Source organism: Melanotaenia boesemani, chromosome 1 (assembly GCF_017639745.1).
Source record: "Melanotaenia boesemani isolate fMelBoe1 chromosome 1, fMelBoe1.pri, whole genome shotgun sequence".
Lineage (NCBI taxonomy): Eukaryota > Metazoa > Chordata > Actinopteri > Atheriniformes > Melanotaeniidae > Melanotaenia > Melanotaenia boesemani.
In genome coordinates, this window is record NC_055682.1 from 43,948,688 (window position 1) to 43,970,815 (window position 22,128).

General features: G+C 41.9%; 1 long non-coding RNA gene across 1 annotated transcript; it reads right to left on the reverse strand.

The window, feature by feature from the left end:
* Positions 1-4,942: 4,942 nt before the first annotated feature.
* LOC121641102 lies at positions 4,943-14,086 on the reverse strand. Its single transcript, XR_006010654.1, has 3 exons — positions 14,076-14,086; positions 9,718-9,721; positions 4,943-5,315 (listed from the first exon to the last, which is right to left on the reverse strand). It is a non-coding gene; the product is annotated as an uncharacterized LOC121641102 (long non-coding RNA).
* Between the last annotated feature and the right edge of the window lie 8,042 nt (positions 14,087-22,128).

A 22,128-nucleotide genomic window follows, 5' to 3' on the forward strand; every position in this document is an offset into this window, starting at 1 on the left:
GGCTCCTAACTCGAGGGATGAATTAGAGTTTTTTGGACACATAAAAGACAACTTAGCAGAGAAGCAGTTTAAACTGGATCTTCGTTTTTTTTTTTCTTTTTTTTTTTTCTTTTTGTTTTTTTTTGTTTTTTTTTACAGGCAGTCTTTAAATAAATTAAATGAAAACAAATATAATTTCAGTCACTATTGTCATGTCATTTTTTTACCATTTGCAGACTGTTTCCCTTGTATTTTTTATTGGTACTGACTATTTATCTTTAGGTGCTTAGTTCAGAAATTCAAATTATGTATGGAGTTGCAAAGCAAACAGTATATCTGTGGTCCCATTTTTTCTGAGATGGAACCTATAATTGAAAAGTTGGCAGGATAGTCATCACTGCCAGTAGATGGAGTCTGGTTCTCCAAGCCAGCGACACACTGGGATGGTTAGCCCTGGTCAGATCACCACCAGTTGCTAGGTGCATCAATGGAGTCTGGTTACATCTGGTCTGGAGATCATTGGTTGCTTGCTGTGTTGCCGAAAACCAATTAGCTGTGGTACTTCTGATCAAAGGATAACTGGAAATTTGTGTTGATGCAGTCTGGTTTCTTCTGGACCTTGGAATCATGTGGTCACTTGTCTGTCTCCCAGTAGCGGAGGCTGCAGGTGAAGCTACACAGTTAAGCTAAGAATGAAAGGTTAGTAATCACATAGCAGGCTTGTGTCTGATATGTGACGTTTGCTCGATGTGAAACAGTCTCTTTGCACGTCTACAAACCAAGCTTTTCGCCAGTATGGCAGAAGAGGATTCGGTGCGCAGTGCGACAAATGACTGACTTTGACCTCTGCATGAAAGTAAAAACGCATAATGAGACAGCGAAAAAACGAGAGGTAAAATTAACACCCAAGGCTCTACTGGAGAAAATAAACAATTTAGAAATACAAAAAAATACTAACATAAACAAGCTGTCTAAACTAAGACAAAATATTATTGCATTAAAAGAGGACAAAAGGTGTGTAAATGAGTTGAATTGAAAGTTGAATTTAACCGGTTTCTGGGTTTATCTGAAGAAACACACCAAATCCACATGGTTTTGTTGGGTCTATTACCTGTTGATGAAGCACAAATGCATGACATATGGTATCAAGCTAAAATGTTGAATGTTTATGATTTTGTTGCTGATATACAAAAGTGGTTGGTTGAATTTGCACAGATGCTGTATATAGAATAGAATAGAACAGAATAGAAATATGATGATATCGAACAAAATGTGGCACAAATTCAAGTTGAATTGGCTGCAGACAAAGAGTTAGAAGAAACTCCAGCTTCTGGTATTGCTGTTGAAGAAAAGAACATTACAGTTGATATGGTTAAGTCCCACAAAGAAAAGGATAATGAAAATGGTTAGGAATTTCTGCTTAAAGCTTCTCCTGGTGGTGTGAAGGAGGAGGAGCCTCAAATCGAACCTCATGACAGCATCTCAAATGTGTCCACAAGATCTTCTAGGAGATTGTTACATCAAAAGGGCTCCTCTGCTCTAAATTCTTCATCTAGCAGCATATCTTCCACAGCTTCAGAACGTATAAGGGCTGAAGCAGAAAGAGCTGCGCTGTTGGCCTGTGCTGCTGCTTTAAAGGATAAGCACGCTGGAGGAACAAGAGTATCTGCTAAAAAGGAAAAAGGAACAACTTGAGTTGGACACTAAATTAGCCGCTGCTAATGCCAAGATAAGCGTGCTACAAGGCAGTGGCAGAGGAAGCATTGCATCTAAACACTGATGGAATGGAGTCATATTTCAGGTAAAAGGGAGCCAAGCCCAAGGTCAAACCAACCATTCATCAGCATTTATTGCAGCATACTTCTCATCCCGTGTTAAAAGGATACAATGAACAATGGTTGGATGTGAATAGTATAACTGACCCACATACAGCCTACGTTACTCACAAGCTAGCAGGGACAGGTGATGCTCCAAAGACCCTGGTACCACAAAGGAGTTTACCTGTAGGCTCAGGTTATATTCACCCAGCTCATCCAAGTCAAGCTAACATCCAACATTACCCATCTCAACCGAGTCAAGTCGACATCCAAAGTCATCTATCTCAATCAAGTCAAGAGCAACCAACAATTGGCCTGTACAGTGTGTTAAAACAACAAAACGACTTAACAGCTCGACAGGTACAAATGCAAACAGCTCAATTGTTGCCCCACAGGGAAATCCCTGCATATGATGGAGATCCGCTGCAGTTTACTTCATTTGAGGGCCTTTGAACATTGTGTGGAGGCAAAAGCAAGCTGTAAGGGAGACTGTCTGTACTTTCTTGAACAGTACACACAAAGGACATCCAAGGGACATAGTTTGTTGCTGTCTTCATATGACCGCAGAAAGAGGACATTGTGTGGCCAAATGGTTACTCCATGAACATTTCGGCAACAAATTAAACATAACAACAGCCTACATGGAAAAGGTCACTGGATGGCCAAATTTCAAAGGTGAAGATGTTAAGGCAATTAAAAGAATATGGACTTTTCCTTCATGAATTTTTCATGGAGGACTTACAATATTTGGAGGAACTGAACATGCCAGTCAACATGAAGATTATAATTCAAAAAATTCCCTATAAGCTCAGAGAAAGATGGAGAACAAAAGCAAGTAAGATTCTGGAAAACACAGGTCAAAGGGCACGTTTCAAAGACATCGTACAATTTGTGGAGCAACAGCTCAGACTTATTTCTGATCCAATTTTTGGTGACAGACAAGACATTCCATCTATCAAAGAAGCAGCAAGAGCAAAAAGGTTTCAGACAAAGCCACCAACAACAACAGCTAGGAGAAAGGAGAAAGGAACAAATTGGACTTTCTAAAGGAGAAAGGACTATGTTTCGGTTGTCTAAATGGTCTGGAAATCTCGGGGTTATCCGGAAAACAGTTCTATCAACTTCCAAGTGTATTCACACAGAAAGAGATGCCTGTGTTTACAAATAACATCATTAGCAAAAATGAACTGTCTACATAGCCCTGCTGAAAAGGTTCATGGAATCGTACATAAATGCTGATGTTAATCTTCTAATCGGCACCAATGCATCCAAGTTACTGGAACCCTGGGAATTGGTTAATAGCCGGGGTGAAGGGCCCTACGCATTCAAAACTTTGTTAGGGTGGGTTGTGAATGGCTCTGTACAGAGTTGCAGTCATGATGAAAGTTGCTGTTCACGCTAACAGAACTGCAGTTGAAAGAATTAAGAGAAAAAAGGCTCTAAAAAAGGAGAGGCTGGAGAGGGAAAGGATCAAAAGGAGAAAGCCCTGGAGCTTGAGAGAACTGAAAGGAAGAAAGCTTTGGAGCAAGACAGACTAAAGCGTGAGAAAGCTGCAGAGCTAAAAAGAACTGCAAAAGAAAAAGCTCTAAAACAACAGAGGTCTGTGCAGAAAGGAGGACTTCAATGAGTCGGAGGCCAGTTAAGCAAAGCAGCTATTCCTGAAAACATAGAACATGCTCTCATCCCATCCAAGGATCAACACGCTTTCCACCTTATTCTCCGTCATGTACATTTACAGCTTGGTCATGGCTGCAACAATCACGTATTGTCTGCTGCAAGGAAAAGATTTTGGATCACCAATGGTACTTCTGCTGTAAAAAGGATTACAGCAAAATGTACATTCTGTAAGCCACAAAAATGGACTAAGAAAAAAGAAAAAAAAGAAGTTTGATGCCTGGAGACATTGTCATAGTTGTAGACTCCACGGCACCAAGAGGATCTTGGGTGCTTGGAAGAGTGCTAAAAGCATTCCCAGATAAAAATGGACTAGTATGTGTGGTTCATCTCCAGACCAAAACAAATGTAATTGACAGACATGTAACAAAGTTATGTTTATGTGTGAAGCTACAGACTGGAATATTTGAAATAGACGTATAGAACATGTACAGGTTAAGTAGGAACTTAGACTCAAGAAGTATGTGTCATACACTTATTTTGTTTTCTTTTGTTTAAGGCTCCTTTTGGTTAAATTATGGTAATTGATATGTCTTCTACCACATGCAATTAAGAGGCCAGTGTGTAGGAGCCGTTTTACTGTAAGTTTCCTCCCAACCTGTAGGGGGCGGTAGTGAGTCTTGTATACCGTCTGTGGCATAGAGTAACCTGAAGTAATTATAATGATTGGTGTTCCTATGACTCAGGTGTTGCTAATGAAGAGAAGCAAACAGTTTTCTACAAGGGTCGGTACTCAATGAGAGTTCATGTTATTAAGTATTGTAATATTTTTTCCTAGTATTCAATGTTTCAGCTGCCACCACCTTTGTTTATCCGGTCTGGTCCGGTTTCAGAGGCAAAGGAGCACTCACCACAACCCGCTTAAAATAACTGAATACAAAAGTTTATTTAGACATAACAAAACCAATATCTATCATAAGACGTCCGGGCTGGCGGATCAGCAGAGGCACTTCAACAGACTAGGCAGCTCCTCCGCTGTCCCGTACACCAATTCTGCACACAAAAGGAAAGCAGGTCACACACCCTCAAAAAGGCACGGAACACAAGGCTTTCTGCCAGCAGTACACTGCAAATCAGGGGATTCACTCCCACACCACCCCAAGAAGAGCCACTACAACCATAAGCAAACAAATAGAATAACCTTTTGGTCACTAGGGGGAAGCAAAGTGCTGCTCATCCAGTTTAGCTGCCGCTTTTGAATGCTCGCCAACTCAGACGATGTGAATTAATAAGTCCTAAAAAGAGTCGAAATAATCAAAATACATCGCTTGGATATCCAATGGACTAACACACATAAAAATGAGGTATGGTTAAAAGAATCAGACTTATCCTCTCCCGGTCTGACGACAAGACCCCGCCGTGGGGTCTAGGTACAGGAATTTCCCACAGGGCAGGAAGGCGTCATCAACTCTGCGTCAGGTCGGACACGTCGGCTGCAGGCTGGACGGCATCTCGTGCAGCTGTTGTTATCAGGATGTCGCAGGGAGCTTAGGCCCGCAGGCAAGGCACACTCTAATCCCCGGTCCCTATCGCTGTCTAAAGGAGGCACCCAGCCTCCCCTCCTAGCCAGCACGACGAAGCTCCCCTGCTCAACTGTCTTCGCTGCCGGCAGCACTATAAGCTACGAACAGCACCCACCCGCCACGGTGCGCTTCTCCAGCTCCAGTTCACAGTCAACCAGCTTCTCTCCAGTTTTCTGCACCTGCTTCCAGCCTTCTCCCTTCTTCCCTCACATCTCATTTATCTCCTCTCAATACCCCTCGTTGTATTCAATCACTCCCCCCACAAGTGGATCACATTACTCATCAAGCGTCAGCACCACCCACACTACAGTATAAAGGATTGCTTAATGGAAAAAATAATGAACTGTAAACCAGAATAAACGTGGACATGATTGTTACAACTAATCAAGGAGGAGTCATCATTAAGGCGACCGAGTGCCTGTAGTAACAACGTCAATCTGATTAGTGAACCAGTAGCGCCTTATTGGTATAGACGCTACACACGTATTTAGAGGCATTGTGGAAGGTCCAGAGAGCCACTTGCAGCTCCACAGTCGCAGGTTGGAGACCCCTGATGTCGTGTTAGTAAACCAAAATTTACTGCATTTTGTACATACTGCACAATAAATATAGATTAAAACAATATTACTGGTACTTTTAGTACTTTTGTGGAAATTCAATGCAATTATTCCATGAATAAAACTGAAAAATTACAAATGCCTGAATTTGTCATTTTAGCTATATTTAAAGCATTAGTCAGTTCTTTTGCATGTTTAGCCACTTATTCAGAGCCATTGTGAAAGGTCCAGAGGGACACTTGCTGGTCCGGAGCTGCAGGTTGAACACCTCTGATTTAGTGTTTGTAAACCAGAATTTACTGCAGTATGTCTTCTTTTAAAGGAAAATGACATTTTAACGTGTAACAATGCTATTAATTGCAATAAATCACAACATTTCCTGGAATTAATCACAATTAAAAATTTGAATTGTTACCCAGCACTATGCATAGCCCATCTGTGCTTCAGGTGGGAGGAGACAGGTGGACCCAGGGTCTCAGGGTTAACATACTCAGAGCTTTCCCCCCGGTATCTCTTGTGTTCCTCGGTCTGCTTTGCGTTGGTTTCTGTTTTCGTTGCTCATTTAGTTATCCTGCTTGTGCAGCAACCTCATCTCCCACATCTGTCTGGCTCCTGCTTCTTCATCCTGTATCTGGGTCCTCATCCTCCATGTACTCTGACAGAGGAAAACAGGGAGACAGCACTGATAGTGAATTTGGAAAACAGTCAGGCCAAGACTCATAAATGATGGCAGGATCATTGCTCTACATTCTAAAATGTGCCACTATGCGGCAGCAATGAGCTGCACTCTGATGGGAAATCTGAGGTCTCTGGCTAACACAACGGAATAGCTTGAAAAGCTAACAAGGACACAAAGACAGATTGACAGGGGACGTTGGATTCGAACCACAAACCTTCTGGTCATTGAACACCTGGATACCAACTGGTGTGGGACTGATCTGGTTCTGTTTTGGGGACGGGTTCTGTTTCTGTTCTAAGGACTAATCTGGTTTTGTTCAGGTTCTCTGGACTGATCTGCTTCTGCTGACTGATCTGGTACTGGTTTTGGACATAATGGCTAATACACATCCTCCAAACAACACACTGAGGAAACAACAGTGTTTAGCCAGAGGCTTCTTCAGGTCCTCTGCATGGCAGGTGTTACGCATGGACTCCTCAGAGACAAAAGCAGGTTAACATCTCTATCATACACCCCTGAAAACAGAGGAAGGATCTTACTGGTCTAGCCAACGGCGGTGTCAACTGGAGGTAAGCAAACCTTGAAGCCAGGAAGGGAGAGGGAGTGAGTCTTTCTGGTGTGTAGGTTAAGGTCCGACAGGTAGTGACTGTGTTGCTGGGGTATATAAGGGCTGGTGAGCCAATGGGAGACAGGTGTGACTGATCAGGGATCCGGGGAGTGATTGGCTAAAAGGCAGGACTGGAGTGAATGTGGCAGGCTGGGATGGTAAGGAACAGGTGTGGATGATCAGGGAACTGGATGTGGAGGCTGTGGTGCCTGGCTGGACCAGGTGAGGGCATGACAGCAGGAAAGTTACAGTCATCTGGATCATTATGATATACAATCAATTATTTAAATAAAATAACCTGGACAACATTATAATTTCCTTTTGGGGATTATTAATTATGCATCGTGTTACTTCATCAAAGATCCAGTTCTGTACGAACGTGTGAAGCTCCAGATGAATGTGAAACAGTTACCGAGGCACCAGATGCTGCCGACGGTGTCGTGTTTTCCTCTGCTGGTCCCGGCTCTCTGTTTAAGCTTGTCAGGTTTTATTTGAGATTACACTGTTGTCTGTTTGTCTCTTGTAAGCAGACTGAGTATAATCTGGGTCTGGTCAATGTCAAGCTCAAGAACAAGTGCAAATGGGTCACATGTCAGTAGCTTGCTGTGGGATTGCACTGAAGAAAAGCCAATGATGGGAACAAATGGAATGGCCACTGCTGGTACCAGCTTTGATCATGGGAAGATTTAATGAATATCTTAAAAGGTCCACCTCAACCTAGCACCACGGTAATACCATGCTTTTACATTAATGCATGAGTGATAATAATCAGGGGATATAAAATAGAAGACATTTTACACTGATTATTCTCAGCTTAAATACTTTTCCCTGAATATACTTTCTCATACTTTTAGTAAATAAAGTATTTTTAAAAACATGATAATACTACTCAGATTTAACTGAAGGATTCAACTACTTCCTCCATTGCTGGTGTGTGTGTGTGCATATGTCACAGCTGTACTGTGCCTTCCTCCATGTTATCCTTTCTGACCTTCTGTAACCTGGAATCCAATCAGATTAGCGCAAAGACCGGAGGCCCTGCCTAATGTGTCAGCTTCAGTTCACCACAGACTTCACTTCCAGATGTTCACTGTGGCATCTGCCTCATCGTGCTCAGACTTTCCCACTGCTTCCTTCTCATCTAATTTTTATCTCTTCTCTGGAATAACACTATGTTTTAAACAATTCAGTTCATCTTTATTTGTATTCACAACAATGTCATCTCAGGCCTTCATAGACAATCAGTTCCAGTCAATCCGTTGTCATCCAATCAGTATTCATACAAGCCGATTAATAATCAATAATAGTCTAGTAAAGGAAAACCAAGAGATCGTATCAAAACAAAACATTGATCCAATCCCCCATCCTGACCTTAATGGGCTGCAGTGGAAAGGGAAAAACTCTCTTTTACAGGAAGGAAAAGCCACCAGCAGAACCAGAACCCGGCTCAGGGAGGGCGACACAAACTGGCCTGAATGCAGGGATGACTCCACATTACTTTTCTGTCTGCTTCCTCTTTAGTTTTTCAGATTTCTCTGCAGGTGACACCCCTATTAGAGCTCTTCCTCGGTAGATTTCTGTCAGGCTGCAGGGGCAAAAACTGTCCCCAGACACGAGCTCTAAAAACAGCGTCAGGAAGCCATGCTCCAAGTTTCAGCCTGTGCAAGTGTCAAAGCAGAGGAAGGGGAGAGTGTTTATCTTATACATGGCGATCTATCCTGAGGCTTGCTGTCTGCAGCTATTTCTAGTGGTATGCAGCAGCAGGTGAGATCCTCTGCAGGTAATGGTTATTTGATGATCTGCATGACACATCGTGGCTTATGTAAGATGCAGGTTAGTCATATTCTATTTGCCTGGCTCAGCTTCTGTGAGATGAGATTAGTTCAGCAGTGAGCGTGCAGCCTCTGTCTCTGTCGGACATGATGTTTGCTCTCTGACCGCACAGTCCCCTGAAAGCTGCAATAAAGAACGAGCAAATGGAGAATTAGTGCGAAGCTCTGGGCAGCTGCCTGCAGGGATCTCTATCCAGCTTATAATTTCATGTTTCAGTAAAATATCTATATATCTCCTAATCTCCCAGTCTGTAATGTCTGTAATGTCACTCTCCCAGGCTGAGGAGGATGAAATTCTCCCTCCTACATACTCGTGAAACTGTGATCCGGATGTTCAGTAATTGTTCAGGTGCTCAAACCAACGTCATCCAGATGGAGCCCGGGTTTTGTTTGCGTAACTGTAAACAGCTGGGCCTCATAATGTGGCTCAGTATTTTCATAGAGCTGGTGTACACAGAGTAAACTCATGTAATGCTCCAGCTGCATTCTTCAGAGCAGTTGAGTTCGTTGTGATATTATAACACATTATTGAAAGCTTCCTCGTTTATAAAGATGCATAAAAACTACAACCAGCAGAAGTGGAACGTAATGCTAAGGAGTGATGGAATATGATTGATCCCTGTGTTGAAAGTGTCAAATTGTGACTTTAGTTTTTGGTGAAAGAAGGATATTTTTCTCATATAGGTGAATTATGGGGCCTGCACACTGACAAATATCCAACTCTATCCAAATCAATAATCCAAATTTTTATAGAAAAGGATATATTATATATATATATATATATATATATATATATACATTTCCTCTTCATTTGCATTCTCTCCCCTGATCACACTGTCCTGTCTGGCCTCCACAGCTTGATCTACAACCTGATGTTCAACACCCGTTCTTACATCCTCAGATGTTCTGTTTTGTGCTTGTGGTCCATTACCCTGATCCTGTGGGCCTGTTTCTTCTCTGATCGGGGGGTGGAATTCATGGGCTGTAGCACCGAGTCTGTGCTGGGGTTTAGGATTGTTTACTGTTTGATGCATCTGCTGAGACCTAACCAGTCTATAGATGGGAATTTCTTGAAAACTGTACTCTTCATCAGAGCTGTCTGCATTCAAGTAACAAGCATCACTGACGGGTTGTTTCTGTTTTTCTGTCGCTTTGGTTCGTCTTTTTTTTCCACGGGGTGTTTCTTCCAGGGGCAGTTCATTCACTGGCAGAAGTAGATTCCTATGCAGCACACAAGGTGTTTTGAAGCCTTGATCAATGAAAGAGAGGGGGAGGAGCATGAGAAGCGAGTAGACGTGTCTCCCTCTGCTCCCGCAGAAATCTATCAAACTTATACTTCCCGAACCTCTTTGCTATGTGTCACTGGAAACACACTCCTAACTATTCTAATATCCCACAAGTGGACTAATGTCTCCGAAACTGGTCAAACAACATTGTGGGAAAACCACAACACGGAGCGACTCGAGCTCCTCGGCTGGAGTGAGCATGGACTCATGTGCTCATGCTAACAGCATGGAAGCGCTTGCAAATGCAGTCACTGCTGTACAAGCATCTATTAACTCCTTCCGGGAGGATAACCGGGCGTCTATTGCTTCTCTACTTTCAATCCTGAGTGTGTATGGCCAACGAATAACCGACCTAGAGGGTGGACTAAACAAATTCGATGGGAGACTGAACAGCATGGAAGCTTCCCAAACTTTGCTAGCTGAGGAGAACAACGCCTTGAGAGAGAAGGTGGCGTACTTAGAAAACTATAACAGATGGCAGAACATACGTATTGCGGGGATACCAGAAGATGCTGAGGGCCCCTTCGTCCAACAGAGTTCATCGCTAAACTACTCATCACCATGCTTGGAGAAGACAGTTTTGAGAAGCCACCGTCACTGGATAGGGCCCACAGGAGACTTGCCCCGAAATCATCAGGTGGCAACAAAAAAACAAGGTCATTCATTGTCAAGCTCCATCACTTTCAAACCAAAGAATTGATCCTACATCTCTCCAGGCAGAAGGGCCCACTCTCCTGCAACGGATCAAGAGTTCATATTTTCCCTGACTACAGACCGGATGTCAACTAACGACATGCAGCCTTTTCAGAATCTAAAAAGAACCTACACGCGCGAAGATCCTCTATTTCCCAGCAGCTCTGCAATTCACTCATAATGGGAGACATATGAAGTTCACCAACCCTGCAGAGGCGCTGATCTACATTAACAACAATGTTAGTGCTGAGGACATAAGCTCTTCATCACACGCCACTGCAACTGGTGACTGAGGTACTGTTGATGTGCAAGTCAGTGTTAATCATGCAAAAGAGACGGTGATATCATGCGATCCGGTTATTTGACCTTGTTATTGTCATATCTTTAGTCAGTATTTTCCTTTCTTATAGTATTCTTTATTAGTATTAAGGTTCACTACAGTTTTACTAATGAGAAATTGTGTTAAAGGTCAGTTGACATACTGTTTGAGGGGTTCATCTAAGGTTAGAAAAGACATTCACTGCAGTAGTTTGAAGTTCACTGGGGGGGATAGCCGTTTTAAGGCCTGTGCATACGTTGTATGTAGTTTCGATGTGGTATTTGTTTTTTATGTTTTATACGCAGCTAGTGTGCCTATCTGTTTTTTCTATTATCTTTATGGGGTAGACCTTGGTATTCTTGATTTGAAAACTTCCAGTGACACAGAGTAATTCATATCCAACCCTAGATAAAGACTGTATTAAAATCATAAGTTGGAATGTGCAGGGTCTGAATTAGGCAGTAAAGACAAAAAAGGTTCTGTCACATTTAGGATTTCTTGGCGTTGGTATAGCCTTCTTACAGATAACCCATCTTCGAAACCGAGATCAATCTAAAATTCTAAAGGACTGGGTTGAACAAGTGTTCCACTCACAATTTAATTACAAAAACAGGGGATTAGGTACACTCATCCACAAAAAGATCCCTTTCATCATCTCAAACACCATATCGGATCCAAATGGCAGATGCGTGATTGTCATGGGAAAGCTATTTCAACTTCGCTTAGTATTGGTCAATATTTATGGACCTAATTTTGATGACAATCACTTTTTTAAGAGGACGCTGAACTCCATTCCTAATCTGGATAGTCATCATTTGATTATGTTCGGAGATTACAACCAGGTGATGGATCATGTTTGGGACCGCTCTTCTCAGTCTGCTCCGAGACAGTCCAAATCAATCCAAACAATCCAGTTGTTTATAGAGATACATAAACTTATAGACCCATGGAGATTCAAAAATTCTACTAAAAGAGAATATTCGTATTACTCTAATGTACACAAGTCATTTTCCAGGATAGATTTTTTTCTTGTCGATCCCTATTTACTTAGTATTATTACAGACTGTAAATATGATCCAATTGTGATTTCTGACCATGGCCCTGTGAGTATTAAAATAGCCCTTCCTAATCACAGGACAAAACGGACATGGCAGCTTGATACACTTCTGCTAGCTGACTCAGACTTTGTGAGGTTCATCTTTTTGCAGACTAACAAGATGGATGGTATCTCAACTTCAACTCTATGGGAAACACTCAAGGTGTATCTCAGAGGACAGATTATCTCCTGTTCTGCCTATATCAATAAAATGAAATACAAGACTATTGAGGACTTATCTGCGGAAATTAAGGCTTTGGATGGACTCATATCTGGTTCTCCGACCCCCGACCTGATAAATGGAGAGTAAGCCTAGAAAATGAAATTGATCTGTTAACCACTACCCAAGCGGAAAGGCTCATCTCCAGATCCCGTAGAACACTTTATGAAGAGGGGGATAAACCTTCCAAATTGTTAGCTAGTCAACTCCGTCAAAAAACGGCTTCGCATATTCTTTCACAAATTATGCAACCTGATGGCCCCACAACAGAGGATCATCCGATGATTAATAATTGCTTTAAGGAGTTCTATCTTAAATTATACTCATCAGACTCTGTACTGGATTGCAGTCAATTTAATGTTTTTTTGTTCTAATCTGGACATCCCTACAAATGACTAAATCTCTAGAGACCAGTTGGAACAAAATCTGACCTTGGAAGAAGTTACCAACTCAATAATGGAAAAACCCCAGCCCAGATGGGTTTCCAGTAGATTTTTACAAAAAATTTAAAGATAAACTTGCCCCTCTTCTCCTTTCAGTTTATACAGAAGCTCTGGAAAATGATACCCTTCCACCCACACTTCACCAGGCATCCATTACGCTATTGTTGAACAAGAATAATGACCCTCAAGACTGCTCATCTTATAGACTAATCAGTCTGACAAATTGTGACGGTCAAGTGTTTTCAAAGGCCATTGCACAACAAACAGTTCTTCCTCACATCATTTCGGGGGACCAAACTTAGTTTATTCAGGGCAGACAGTCCTATCTCAATTTGAGACGATTGTTTAATATCATTTACACTGAGCCTAGCACTCCATCCCCAGAAGCAGTAATTTCACTTGATGCCGAAAAAGTGTTTGATCGCGTTGAATGGGAATATCTTTTTTATACGCTCAATATGTTTGGTTTCGGCCCCAACTCCATCTATCATATTAAGCTCATTTATACTGATCCTACTGCCTCAGTCTATACCCACGGCATCTCATCTGAGTTTTTCCCTCTGCACAGGGGGACGAAACAAGGAGACCCGGTGAGTCCGTTGCTTTTCGTCTTAGCTATAGAGCCACTTGCCATAGCCTTTAGATGTAATAAGAGTATACAAGGTATTTCCCGTGGTAGCCTAACTCACACCGTCTCACTTTATGCAGATGATTTATTATTTTATGTCGCCAAACCTATTACAACTATCCCTGAAATCCTTAAAGTCTTGCAGAAATTTGGTAATATATCTAGATATAAACTGAATTTTAATAAAAGCGAATACTTCCCCATTAGTAGTAGCACCGAGGAATGTCCTGATCTGCCATTTAAGATGTCCATTGAGTCCTTTTCATACCTTGGTATAAAGGTCACCAGATCCTATTACAGCCTGTTTAAGAGTAACTTTACTCCTCTCCTGGAGCAGTGCAAACAAGACATCAAAAGATGGTCGGTTTTGCCATAGTCTCTTATTGGGAGAACAAACACGGTAAAAATGAATGTTATACCAAAATTTCTTTATTTGTTTCAGGTTTTGCCTGTCTTTATACCACAATCTTTTATGGTATTTAATCAAACTATCTCTTTGTTTATATGGAATAACAAATCAGCTCGCATAAGAAGGGCATTTATGGAAAGGCCAAAATGTGAAGGTGGGCTCTCACTTCCGAATTTGCGTGCATATTACTGGGCTGCAAATTTTGATGTAATCTCTCTGTGGTTGAAAGATTATGGTAATGGGCCTCCCGCGTGGCTCCAGATTGAAAGGGTCATGTCTAGCCAATACTCGCTCCCTGCTCTAATCTGCGCACCTTTACCACAACTAATCAACAATATCAAGGATAATATAATTGTAACTCAGTCGCTACGTATTATGAATCAGTTTAAAAAATGTCTAGGTATTCAGAATATCTCTATACATTCACCAATGATAAGTAATCATCTTTTTCAACCATCTCTAATGGACAATGGCTTTAAAAATCTGGTACGAAAAGAGTATTTGTTGTATTTAAGATCTGTACGTTAATTTTGCCAGCTTTGAACAATTATCCAGAAAATTCGGCCTGACCAATAATCACTTCTTGCGATACTTGCAAATTAGAGATTTTGTTTGCAAGAAGTTGAGTAACTTCCCACTACTTCCTCCTCCTTCCTGTTTGGATTCCTTATTAAGGGTGAATATGCGGGTTAAGAGCAGAATATCATTTATTTGCTCCCACATCATGGGTAGCTGTGACCTTTCTACAGTCATGGACAAAATTGTTGGTACCCTTCGGTTAATGAAAGAAAATATCACAATGGTCACAGAAATAACTTGAATCTCACAAAAGTAATAATAAATAAAAATTCTATGAAATTTAACCAATGAAAGTCAGACATTGCTTTTCAACCATGTTTCAACAGAATTATTTAAAAAAATAAACTCATGAAACAGGCTTGGACAAAAATGATGGTACCCCTACAAAAGACTGAAAATAATGTGACCAAAGGGACGTGTTAATCCAAGGTGTGTCCACTAATTAGCATTACAGGTGTCTACGATCTTGTAACCAGTCAATGGGCCTATATATAAGCTACAGGTAGTCACTGTGCTGTTTGGTGACATGGTGTGTACCACACTCAATATGGACCAGAGGAAGCAAAGGAAAGAGTTGTCTCAGGAGATTAGAAAGAAAATTATAGATAAGCATGTTAAAGGTAAAGGCCATAAGGCCATCTCCAAGCAGCTTGATGTTCCTGTGACTACAGTTGCACATATTATTCAGAAATTTAAGATCCATGGGACTGTAGCCAACCTCCCTGGACGTGGCCGCAGGAGGAAAACTGATGACAAATCAAACAGACGGATAATACGAACGGTAACAAAAGAGCCCAGAAAAACTTTTAAAGAGAATAAAGGTCAACTTCAAGCTCAAGGAACATCAGTGTCAGATCGCACCATCCGTCGTCGTTTGAGCCAAAGTGGACTTAATGGGAGACGACCAAGGAGGACACCATTGTTGAAAACAAATCATAAAAAAGCCAAACTACATGTTGACAAGCCACAAAGCTTCTGGGAGAATGTCCTATGGACAGATGAGACAAAAATGGAACTTTTTGCCAAGGCTCATCAGCTCTATGTTTACAGATGGAAAAATGAAGCATATGAAGAAAAGAACACCGTCCCTACTTTGAAACATGGAGGAGGCTCTGTTATGTTCTGGGGCTGCTTTGCTGCATCTGGCACAGGGTGTCTTGAATCTGTGCCGGTACAATGAAATCTCAAGACTATCAAGGGATTCTAGAGAGAAATGTGCTGGCCAGTGTCAGAAAGCTTGGTCTCAGTCGCAGGTTATGGGTCTTGCAACAGGACAATGACCCAAAACACAGCTAAAATCACCCAAGAATGGCTAAGAACGAAACATTGGACTATTCTAAAGTGGCCTTCTATGAGCCCTGACCTAAATCGTATTGAGCATCTTTGGGAGGAGCTGAAACATGCCGTCTGGAAAAGGCTTCCTTCAAACCTGAGACAACTGGAGCAGTTTGCTTATGAGGAGTGGACCAAAATACCTGCTGAGAGGTGCAGAAGTCTCACTGACAGTTACAGGAATTGTTTGATTGCAGTGATTGCCTCAAAAGGTTGTGCAACAAAATATTAAGTTAAGGGTACCATCATTTTTGTCCAGGACTGTTTCATGAGTTTATTTTTTTAAATAATTCTGTTGAAACATGGTTGAAAAGCAGTGCCTGATTTTCATTGGTTAAATTTCATAGAATTTTTATTTATTATTACTTTTGTGAGATTCAAGTTATTTCTGTGACCATTGTGATATTTTCTTTCATTAACCGAAGGGTACCAACAATTTTGTCCATGACTGTATATCACACATTTGAGAACAGTGGGAAAATGACTTGGGGGCCCAACTGTAAATAAATTTATTGGGATACTCATCAAGGAATTACTTAAGTGTGCTACTTATTTTCATGTATATTCTTACTCTGTTAACCATATTAAATATCTCTTATCTTTAAGCTCATATTCTTACTAACAGTGTGTTTAAGCCACCATGAGACTCTTCATATGGGGGGAGTGAGACGGACATGTGGGGGCTGATTAATTGTGTCTGCTGGTAAAATAAAAAAAATGTGGAATGTTACATTTAAAGGAAATGTTTAAGTTAACCGGAGTCCAGAGGAAATCTGCTGGTCTGTGTTTTGTCTTCTTCTTCCTGATTTTTAGGACACAAGCGGATGGGGTCACAAGGAAGGCTGTAGAGATCTGCATGTGGTCGACTTGTGACTGCAGCCAACCAGACTTTTGCAACTGCAGCATTAGTCAGCAAAACTGTGTATAATCAGACCTATGAAGGATTCCACAATCAGTTAGAGGGAGTTCTGACTGTAACAGCAGCAGACTCCATATTGTATTAGTCCAGGGGACAGATAATACGAATCTAGAATTCTGTATTTGCACATTTCTCATATCAATTGTAATAATAAATTAGTTAACTGAGAGAAGTAGTCTGTCATATTTTGATTCATCAAAGAACACGCAGGAGAAGACCCTAAAGAGAAAGGTATAAAGAAAATGTGTGGAACACTACCTAATCCATTAGGAAAGTGGGAAATTAGTACCTGCCTATTTTAATGTGGGAAGAAGTACCTGTTCTTTATTATGTGTACATTTTTAGGGTTTTCTCCAACACAACTCTGATGATGTATAGAATATTGCTCATAGAAGAGTTCACTCTTCCTCCATATGCTCTAGACGTGCTTTAATACAGTTTAAAGTATTACACAGATTACACTTCTCTAAAGCTAAATTAGTGATAATATTTCCAGATGAAGATCCACTGTGCGACAGATGTAAACAATTGCCTGCTACCTCCTATCACATGTTCTGGTCATGCCCAAAACTTGTCCCTTTCTGGTCTTCCTTTTTTGAAATGATTTCCAAGGGATATGTTTATAATATCTCACCTTCTCCCTTGGTTACTATTTTTGGTTGTCACTCTGTTCTGATGGGGTCTGCTCCTCCAGCTTCTACACAGAGAGTCATTGCCTTTTCCTCCATACTAGCTAGGCGCCTGATTCTGTTTAAATGGAAGGCTGCTACTCCTCCTTCACACCATCACTTGATTCGGGACATTATGCAGAATGTTAAGTTGGAAAGGATCAGATGTACCTTCAACGGCACTATTCATGCATTCCATAAAACCAGGAATTCCCTATTGACTTATGTGAACACTTTGCCTGGTCTGGAAGTGGAAATCTGAATGTTCCTAACCTTCCCCCTGGTCAACCTGGTAATGAGAAATGTTAGGCTTATTTATTTATTGTTTGTATGTTTATTTACTAATTTATTTATTTATTTTTATTATTTTTTTTAATCTTTATACCAACTCTATGTAATAATTCTAATTGTTTTATGGGTTCGGTATGTCCTTGACTTGTTTTCTGTGGGCTTTGTTTGTTCTCTAAGATCGCTGTTTTATTAGTATTATTATGAATACTAATGCTTTGTTATAAATAAAGTGTTTTGGAGTCTTGTTCGGGCTGTACTTTGTAAACTGGGCCACTATCGACTCTTTCGATTACTCAATGCACAATCGGTTCCCAATAAGACCACAGTTTGCCAGGTCCCCCTCTCTCTGACATGTTTTTTACCAACACTCTGTCACCCGGCTGTAGCACAATGCCACTGGCTTTTCTGTCATACTGTTTCTTTCCCTTTTCTGATGATTTTTCACTGTTTTTTGGGCATTCTCTTTGCCCATTTTTGTGCTTATATCTGTCTGTCAGATGTCTCTGAGTCTCTTTTTGGTGGAAACATCAAATCTACGGGTAAGCGTGGGGTCCTACCATACAACAGGAAGAATGGAGAAAAACCAGTGGCCTCATGTCTTGTGCAGTTGTAGGCATGCACAACATGAGGAAGGTGGTCTTTCCACTCACTTTTTTTTTCCTCTTCCAAAGTTTGCAGCATTTGAAGGAGTGTACGGTTTAGTCTCTCCACTGGATTACCTTGTGGATGGTATGGTGTTGTACGAGAGTGACCAATATCTGTCAACTGCTGTAACCTATTGAACAGATCGTTCTCAAACTCCCTCCCCTGATCATGGTGGAGTTTCTCAGGAAAGCCAAATCAAGGAACAAAGTCTTAGAATATTTTCCCAGCTGCTGTTTTCTCTGATTTGTTCCTCGTTGTGTATGCCTGAGCAAAACGAGTGAAATGGTCGATCAGGACGAGGATGTACTCATAACCCCAGCTCTGCTCAAGGTGGAGGTAGTCGATACATACAAGCTTGAATGGGCTGCTTGTAATGATGTGACCCATCGGTGCTCTATTGGGGGCATTTGGGCGTTTCTGCTTAATACATGCACATCTCTTGTTAACATAGTCCTCAATGTCATTTTGCATGTTAGGCCAATAAAATCTCTCACAAGCTAGATGCAACACCTTATCTGCACCATGTCCCATATCATTGTGGAGAGTTTTGAGAACAAGAGTCTTCAACTTCTTGGGGAGTATGAGCTGCTTGTGATGGTCAGTGTCTCTATACAAAATCCCATCATCTACTTCCAACCTGTTCCATTCATACAGAAGTCTCCTTGTGCCTTGATCCATATTCTTTCTGTCTCTTTTGTTTGGAGTCCATTTTCTTTGTTTAAATGACACTACTTCCTTGATTGCTTGATCCTCTTGCTGGATAGTACGGACATTTTCAGGTGAGATGGCAGAAATGCATTCACATGCCACAGTATGTGCATTTCTATCATCCAGCTGAAGGGCTGCAACCCATGGCACATCATTTTCATGTACTGCCTTGCTTCCTCGCCAGACTGTGGCCACGAGTTCAGGTGACATGCTCTTTGTATGTTCTGGCATGGTGTCTTGGATTTTTGGATCTTTAATGGTACTTAATGTCAAAGTGAAAGTCGGCCAGTTCTCCCACCCACCTATGCCCCACGGCGTTCAGTCTTGCTGTGCTAAGCACGTACCTCAACGGACTGTTATCTTTGTATACTGTGAATGTTGGTCCCAAAACTTCTCACAGATGGCCCATTTAAGTGCTAAGAACTCTAGCTTACCAGAGTGAAGGTGGTAATTTCTCTCAGCAGGTGACAGAGTCCTGGAGCCATAACTGATGACACGCAGTTTGTTGTTTTGGTGCTGGTACAGCACTGCTCCCAACCCTTCATTGGAAGCATCAGTGTGGAGTATAAACGGAAGGTCAAAGTTGGGGTAAGCTAAGATGGGTGGTTTGATCAGCATGTCAACCAGCTTAGCGAGCAACTTTTTGTGTTCTGCTTCCCACTTTACAGGTGTTTTCGAGGGCAACTGGCCTTTCTCTTCCCTTCTAGCTACTTTACTTTGACTAGTCTTTCCTGGATTGTTAACCTGGATAGTGTCACCATGTTTTTTTTTGTTAGCAGCTGTTACTTTAAGCGGATCACCTGGCAACAGATCTGTTAGTGGCTTGATTTCAACATCTGGCATGTCTTCCTCTAACCACAATTTAGCCAAGATGGTAACCTGAGCTCCACTATCTAGTAACGTTTCATCTCTTACCAATCAACTTGGCGACTGGATCCCCTTTTCTCACCCTGCACTTTGTTGATGGCTGACTAGTAGTGGGGGTCGGTTTGCAGTGACTAGAGATATTGTTTTGGGACGCTGTGGCTCTCATGATCATTGGTGGTCCCTCCCTGATGACCTTCACTCGTTTCCCACCGGAGTTGTCTTTGACAGGCAACCGACAGCTCTGTGTCCCTCCTGGCCACAACGGAAACAGTGGTTACATGTGGCAGTTCCTTGTGCATCACACAGTTTGCAGTGCCCCTTCTTGGGTGGTCGTGGTGACTGCGCATTTTGTGTGGGCTGGATTCTGGGAGGCTGGAATGGGGAATAAGAGCTTTTTTGAGAGTTTTGGCCAGTTCCAATACATGTGCCGTCAGTTCCTGGATGGCATTTCGTTGAGCCTGGACTTTTGCTTGAGTTTTGACAACACTGACCTGGACTTCAGCTTCACGATGGCCATTTGTTTTTTCGCCTTGATGCATGGCATTAATGGTAAGGGTTTTGCTTTTGTGTGTTTGACCTAGGTCTCTCAATCTCTTCACTGAGTTTGTGATTGTTTCCAAAATGAAGTCATCAGTTACACTCATGTTTGCAGCAAAAGATTTAAGGTCCCTACAAACATGGGCATATTTTTCACTTATTCCCTGGTACAGGGAGTGAAGGAATACACCTTGGACAAGTTTGCTGTCATAGTGAAACTCTGAACTTTTTTGCTGAGAAGCAAACAGTACACGCTGTTTTAACCCTATCAAACGATACATGAACTGCTGTGGGGTTTCTTTATCATGTTGTTTTGCATTACTAAGCTCCTGAAACAACCCAGCACAACTCTTGTCTCTTAAGTGTGCCCTCAGAAAGTGTTTTAACTTAGTAACAGTTAAACCTTGTTTGGTCACCAACATGTCCTTAAAAGTACCTGGTCTGAAGATCTTTAACACTGTACGGATAAGTTCAGCTTCCATAAAGTTCTCAGCCAGACCCTCATCAATCTGTCTACACAATTAACCATAGCTTACATCGGAGTCTGAGTCAGAAATCTGGCCACAGTGAAGCTTAAATTCTCTGCGACGCAGCAAGGCAGCAACAGCAAACAATGACACCATATCCGGAAACCTGCTGGGTGAAGATGAACATTGCTTTGCTTTTGTGTTGGCTACTGCTGGTGCCAACACAGCTTCCGTCTCCACCGCCGGCTCCAAATCCTTTTCTCCCGCCACCACCGGAAGTTGCTGCAGCTCTGTGATAAGATCATTGAAGACTAGCAGGTGGGACATGCCATGCTCCTCCAGATTCGTCAGCTCGCCACTTCTCAGGAAGTCCACGATGAAGTCATGGAGTTCAATCTCTGCTGCATCTTCTCCTGGTGGCTCCTCCTCTAAGTCATCCTTGAGAGAGTCCGCAAGCTGGCAGAGGATATATATCTTGGATGATGTGATGAGTTTGCGAAGCTTTCTCTGGATTCCTTGTCGCAGTTCTTGAAGCGCAGACATCTCAGCAGGCTCTCGCGTAACAGTATGTTGGTCCAGATACTGCAGGTCAGGTTCAGTTGTGATGATTAGCAGTGGACGAGCCCCCAAATTGTTGCTCCCTAAAACCTGTCCGTGGTCGTAGGGGGTGTAGTGATAAATCCTGTTGATATAATCAGAGAGGCAGACAACAGGAGCTTGTGATTAACCAGCGGCAGGATTTATTCTGCCGTAGTCTGCCCACTGTAAGTTATATGTACCTCCAAACGCTCTGCGCCCTCTAATAGTAAGTCCCTATGACAACTGACATCATAACAACAACATAGCAATTAGAATTTTCCCATAACTTTTGAACACTGGGAGGGTCTATTTTAAGTACTTTTAACTCAAGAACTGTGTATAAATCCAAATGATAGTCCCCTTACACACACAGCTGGGTTAGAAAGCTGATGGCTGTTGATGGTATTGTCATCTGTTCAGGTTCGATCTTTGCAGGCTTTATCAGACAAATATTAACTGTTCCTGCTGGTCTTTGGCTTACCTGTTGCTGTAAACTGGATGCGTATGTTAATAAAAGTGTGGCAGCTCCAGGATGGTAACTTGAATGCAGCAAACCCTGCCTCTGATCTCACTGGAAAAATAGATATTTTGGATTTCCTCCAAATAGGCCATGCAAAGTCCTCACAAACACTAGTCCTGACCCTTCGGACCTCTTTGATGGTAATGTAGCAGATGGTGTGGTCCTCAGCAAATCTGACCACATGATGCTCTTCTGTAGACATATTGATCCTTTGCCAGACTCCATCTCTCATGCTGTCAGTGTTAACAAGGCAA